Raw genomic sequence first — 6,000 nt, forward strand, 5'->3', positions numbered from 1 at the left:
TTAAATTTAAGATAAAAACGCTTCAAATATAGGCCAAGACTTATTTTATGGATTTGCATCTTTGGTTTAAAGTTTTTTTAGCATTAACATCATCTTTGGTTTAAAGTTTTTTTAGCATTAACATGGATTTTGAAATTGGAATTTGTTTGTACATAAATATATTTATTAATACATCGCAAAGAGAAAATAAAACCTCGATGAATGAGATCTGTGTCCAATTTTAATTTATTTGATCCTATATTTAAGGCCAGGGAGATCCGTACAAAATGTATTTATTTTAAAGAAGCCGCATCTTTGGCTCGGAATCAATACCAAAATCCTTAAGGGAAAGTCAAAGTCTTTGGATCCAAGTAAACTTTTTTTTTAGTGTAATAGAAATAATGTTGAAGAAATTATTCAATTTTATATTTTTTTTTTTTAAATTTTACCTTTCGCCTGGACGGAGAATCGAACCGGGAACCATGCAATTTGTACGCCAACACACTACCACTGGGCTACGTAGCTGTTACAGTCACCAATAGACAATTATCGTTATAAGTTACATTTATATAGCATAGATTGCAGCGCCCACGAGACGATGAAAACAAAACATTAGTCAACAAAAACATATATTTGTTGGTTAGCATATCCGCCTTATATAGTATATGGTCTCTAACAACCATGCAAAAATTAGTCCACATCGGTCCATAATTATATATAGTCCCCATATAAATCGATCCCCCGATTTGGCTTGCGGAGCCCCTAAGAGAAGCACATTTTATCCGATCCGGCTGAAATTTGGTACATGGTGTTGGTATATGTTATCTAATGATCGTGCAAAAATTGGTCCACATCGGCCCATAATTATATATAGCCCCCATATAAGCCGATCCCCAGATATGAGCTCCGGAGCCTGTTAGAGGAGCAAAATTCATCCGATCCCGTTGAAATTGGGTACGTGGTGTTAGTCTATGGTCTCTAACAACCATGCAAGAATTGGTCCATATCGGTCCATAATTATATATAGCCCCCATATAAATCGATCCCCAGATTTGTCCTCCGGAGCCTCTTGAAAGAGAAAATTCATCCGATCCGGTTGAAATTTGGAACATGGTGTAAGAATGTGGTCTCTAACAAACACGCAAAAATTGGTCCATATCGGCCCATAATTATATATAGCCCCCATATAAACCGTTCCCCAGAGTTGATCTCCGGAGCCTCTTGGAGGAGCAAAATTCATCCGATCCGCTTGAAATTTCCAACGTGGTGTTAGTATAAGGCCGCTAATAACCATGCCAAAATTGGTCCATATCGGTCTATAGTTATATATAGGCGATCCCCAATCACACAAAAATTGGCCCTTATCGGTTCATAATCATGGTTGCCACCAGGGCTGTGGAGTCGAGCCAATTTTGCTCGACTCCGACTCCAGCATTTTTCATCAGCTCGACTCCGACTCCGACTCCGGAGTCGACTCCGGGTAATATAACTAAATCTCATTTTAATACCACTAATTTGTTGTTCTATTGTTGGGGTACCGTAAATGGATCGATATAAAGTATCGTATTTATTTATGTGTGCAAAAAAGGTCTTAATTTCACATTAGATGCCAATTGAACTCTATATTTCAAATTTAGGGCAATGTTGAATAAATAAAATAATGATATAAATACCCATCATAATATGAGAAGTTACCAATAGTATATGTATTTGTGGACCAAAATTATTGATACTATCTCAAATCCTTTAAATTTGTTGCGAGCTATATAAAGCTTTATATTTCCATATGCATGAATTTGAATCTGAATCGATTTAGACAAAATTGTATATACTTCTACAAAATCTATGTACTTAAAATTTAAATCTAACGTTAAAATAGTGTTACCTCCCATAACACAAATTTAACGAAAAATAAAAATGCAAGGAAAGTCTAAAGATCTACATTTTGTATTTAGATCTACATTTTGATAAAATCTCAAATCAGACTTCTACAAAACTCGGGCAATATTTGGGAAATATTTATAATTGTTTAGACAATTTCGCAAAAATGCATTTATGATTCATTTATTGAAAAAATTGAAAATTTGAGCCATTTCTACAAGTTTTCGACTTAGCAGCAATTTTTCCAAAATTGTATGCTCACTGAATACAATTTTGGAAAAATTGTAAATAAAATTTTGCAAAATTTTATATAGAAATAAAATTTTGGAAAATTTTCTACAGCAACAAAATTTTGACTAAATTTTCTATAGAAATAAAATTTTGGCAAAATTTTCTATAGAAATCAAATTTTAACCAAATATATAGAAATAAAATTTTGAATAAAATTTTTATAAAAATAAAATTTGGCAAAATTTTTTATAGAAATAAAAGTTTGAAAAATTATCAATAGAAATACAATTAAAAAAATTGAGTAGCAAACAACATTTTGCAAAATTTTCTATATATATTTCTATATATAATAAAATATTGCAAAAAAAAAACAAAATTTTGATTAAATTTTATAAAAAAAATATTTCTATAGTAATAAAATTTTGAATACATTTTTTTATAGGAGTGAGTATCAGTGAGCATCAGTAAGAAAAAAAATTGAGAAAATTTGCTATAGAAACAAAATTAGACAATTTTTTCTTATAGAAATAAAATTTTTTAAAAAATTATCAATAAAAATACAATTTTAGAAAAATGTAGTAGTAGTGTAGTAAATAAAATTCTGCAAAATATTCTACAGAAATAAAATTTTGACTAAATTTTCTATAGAAATAAAATTTTGACAAAATTTTCTATAGAAATAAAATTTTGACCAAATTTTCTAATAAAAAAATCTATTACCATAAAATTTTGGCAAAATTTTCTATAGAAATAACATTTTGACCTAAATTTTTATAGAAATAAAATTTTGAAAAAATTTTTGTGTAACAAAAAAAATTTTGCGAAATTTTCTATAGAAATAAAATTTTGACTAAATTTTCTATAGAAATAAAATTTTGACAAAATTTTCTATAGAAATAAAATTTTGACAAAATTTTCTATAGAAATAAAATTTTGACAAAATTTTCTCTAGAAATAAAATTTTGGCGAAATTTACTATAGAAATAAAATTTTGACAAAATTTTCTATAGAAATAAAATATTGACCAAATTTTCTAATAAAAAAATCTATTACCATAAAATTTTGGCAAAATTTTCTGTAGAAATAACATTTTAACCTAAATTTTTATAGAAATAAAATTTTGATAAAATTTTTGTGTAACAAACAAAATTTTGCGAAATTTTCTATAGAAATAAAATTTTGACTAAATTTTCTATAGAAAAGAAATATTTCTATAGTAATAAAATTTTGAATAAATTTTTTATAGAAATAAAATTTTGATAAAATTTGCTATAGAAATAACATTTTGACCAAACTTTTTTATAGAAACAACATTTTGACAAAATTTTCTATAAAAAACAACTTTGAATAAATTTTCTGTCAATATTCCACATTCATGGCCTTAAAATAGAAATAATATCGATTGTTCGAAATATTTCAAATAAATTGATATGGGCATTAAAATGGATCGATCCAGCCCATCTGCTAGTCTAACATTCTAAGAAATATAAAAAGATAGCCGTAATTGGAAGTTGATTTTCATTTACAATCATGCTGTACATTGATCGAATGAATAACGCAATGGAAACTAATATGCGCAAAAACTTGCTTAGTTACAAAAATGTGAAGTGTTTTAAAAAATTTGGTTTAGCCGGAGTCGGAGTCGAGCAAAATTTTTACGACTCCGACTCCGACTCCAACAAAATCTTCAGACTCCGACTCCAAGACTCCGACTCCGACTCCGGCTCCACAGCCCTGGTTACCACTCGAGCCAAAAATAATCTACCAAAATTTTATTTTTATAGAAAACATTGTCAAAATGTTATTTCTATAGAAAATTTTGTCAAAATTTTATTTCTATAGAACATTTTGTCAACATTTTATTTCTGTAGAAAATGTTGTCAAAATTTTATCCAAATTTTATTTCTATAGAAATTTTTTTCCAAATTTTACTTCTATAGAAAATTTTGTCAAAATTTTATTTTGTCAAAATTTTATTTTGTCAAAATTTTATTTCTATAGAAACTTTAAACTTAATTATATACGTATTTAATCGGCCTTTTTTAGTTTAATATATACCACGTATGGACTATGTGGTATATATTACGGTGTTAGGAAGTTTTAAGATACCTTGCCATCGGCAAGTGTTACCGCAACCCAAGTAATTCGACAATTAAATTACTTGGGTTGCTGCCGATGGCAAGGCAAGTAAGTTGTAAGTTAGTCCATGCGGCATATATTATAGACAAAAGAAAGGTCGATTAAATACGTATATATTCAGTTCTTGACCGGTATATATAGGGAAGAAATAATTACGAACCGATATGGAAAATCCAATAAAACGTAATACGTCTATCATTAGAAAACAAACTATTTTATAGCCACAATTTCCTAAAGTTGCCAACAGGCAACATTCTCTACCGCCCAAACGAATAGACGTGGCGACCCGAAATTTTGGCTAGACGCTTTTTATACCCTCCATCATAGGATGGGGGTATATTAACTTTGTCATTCCGTTTGTAACACATCGAAATATTGCTCTAAGACCCCATAAAGTATTCTGGGTCGTGGTGAAATTCTGAGTCGATCTAAGCGTGTCCGTCCGTCCGTCCGTCTGTTGAAATCACGCTAACTTCCGAACGAAACAAGCTATCGACTTGAAACTTGGCACAAGTAGTTGTTATCGATGTAGGTCGGATGGTATTGAACATGGGCCATATCGGTCCACTTTTACGTATAGCCCCCATATAAAGGGACCCTCAGATTTGGCTTGTGGAGCCTCTAACAGAAGCATATTTCATCCGATCCGGCTGAAATTTGGTATATGGTGTTGGTATATGGTCTCTAACAACCATGCAAAAATTGGTCCACATCGGTCCATAATTATATATAGCCCCCATATAAACCGATCCCCAGATTTGGCTTGCGGAGCCTCAAAGAGAAGAAAATTTCATCCGATCCGACTGAAATATGGTACATGATGTTGGTATATGGTCTCTAACAACCATGCAAAAATTGGTCCATATCGGTCCTTAATTATATATAGACCCCATATAAACCGATCCCCAGATTTGGCTTGTGGAGCCTCTAAGAGAAGCATATTTCATCCGATCCGGCTGAAATTTGGTACATGGTGTTGGTATATGGTCTCTAACAATCATGCAAAGATTGGTCCTCATCGGTCCATAATTATATATAGCCCCCATATAAACCGATCCCCAGATTTGGCTTGCGGAGCCTCAAAGAGAAGCAAATTTCATCCGATCCGGCTGAAATTTGGTACATGATGTTGGTATATGGTCTCTAACAACCATGCAAAAATTGGTCCACATTGGTCCATAATTATATATAGACCCCATATAAACCGATCTCCAGATTTGGCTTGCGAAGCCTCAAAGAGAAGCAAATTGCATCCGATCCGGCTGAAATTTGGTACATGGTATTGGTATATGGTCTCTAACAACCGTGCAAAAATTGGTCCACATCGGTCCATAATTATATATAGCCCCCATATAAACCGATCCCCAGATTTGGCTTGCGGAGCCTCAAAGAGAAGCAAATTTCATCCGATCCGGTTGTAATTTGGAACATGGCGTAGTATATGATCTTTAACAACCGTGGCAGAATAGGTCCATATCGGTCCATAATTATATATAGCCCCCATATAAAACGTTCTCCAGATTTGACCTCCGGAGCGTCTTGGAGGAGCAAAATTCATCCGATCCGGTTCAAATTAGGAACGTGGTGTTAGGATATGGTCGCTAACAACCATACCAAAATTGGTCCAATCACACAAAAATTGGTCCATATCGGTTCATAATCATGGTTGCCACTAGAGCCAAAAATAATCTACCAAAATTTTATTTCTATAGAAAATTTTGTCAAAATTTTATTTCTAGAGAAAATTTTGTTAAAATTTTATTCGGTTCA

Source organism: Haematobia irritans, chromosome 4 (genome assembly GCF_050003625.1).
Source record: "Haematobia irritans isolate KBUSLIRL chromosome 4, ASM5000362v1, whole genome shotgun sequence".
Taxonomy (NCBI): Eukaryota; Metazoa; Arthropoda; class Insecta; order Diptera; family Muscidae; genus Haematobia; species Haematobia irritans.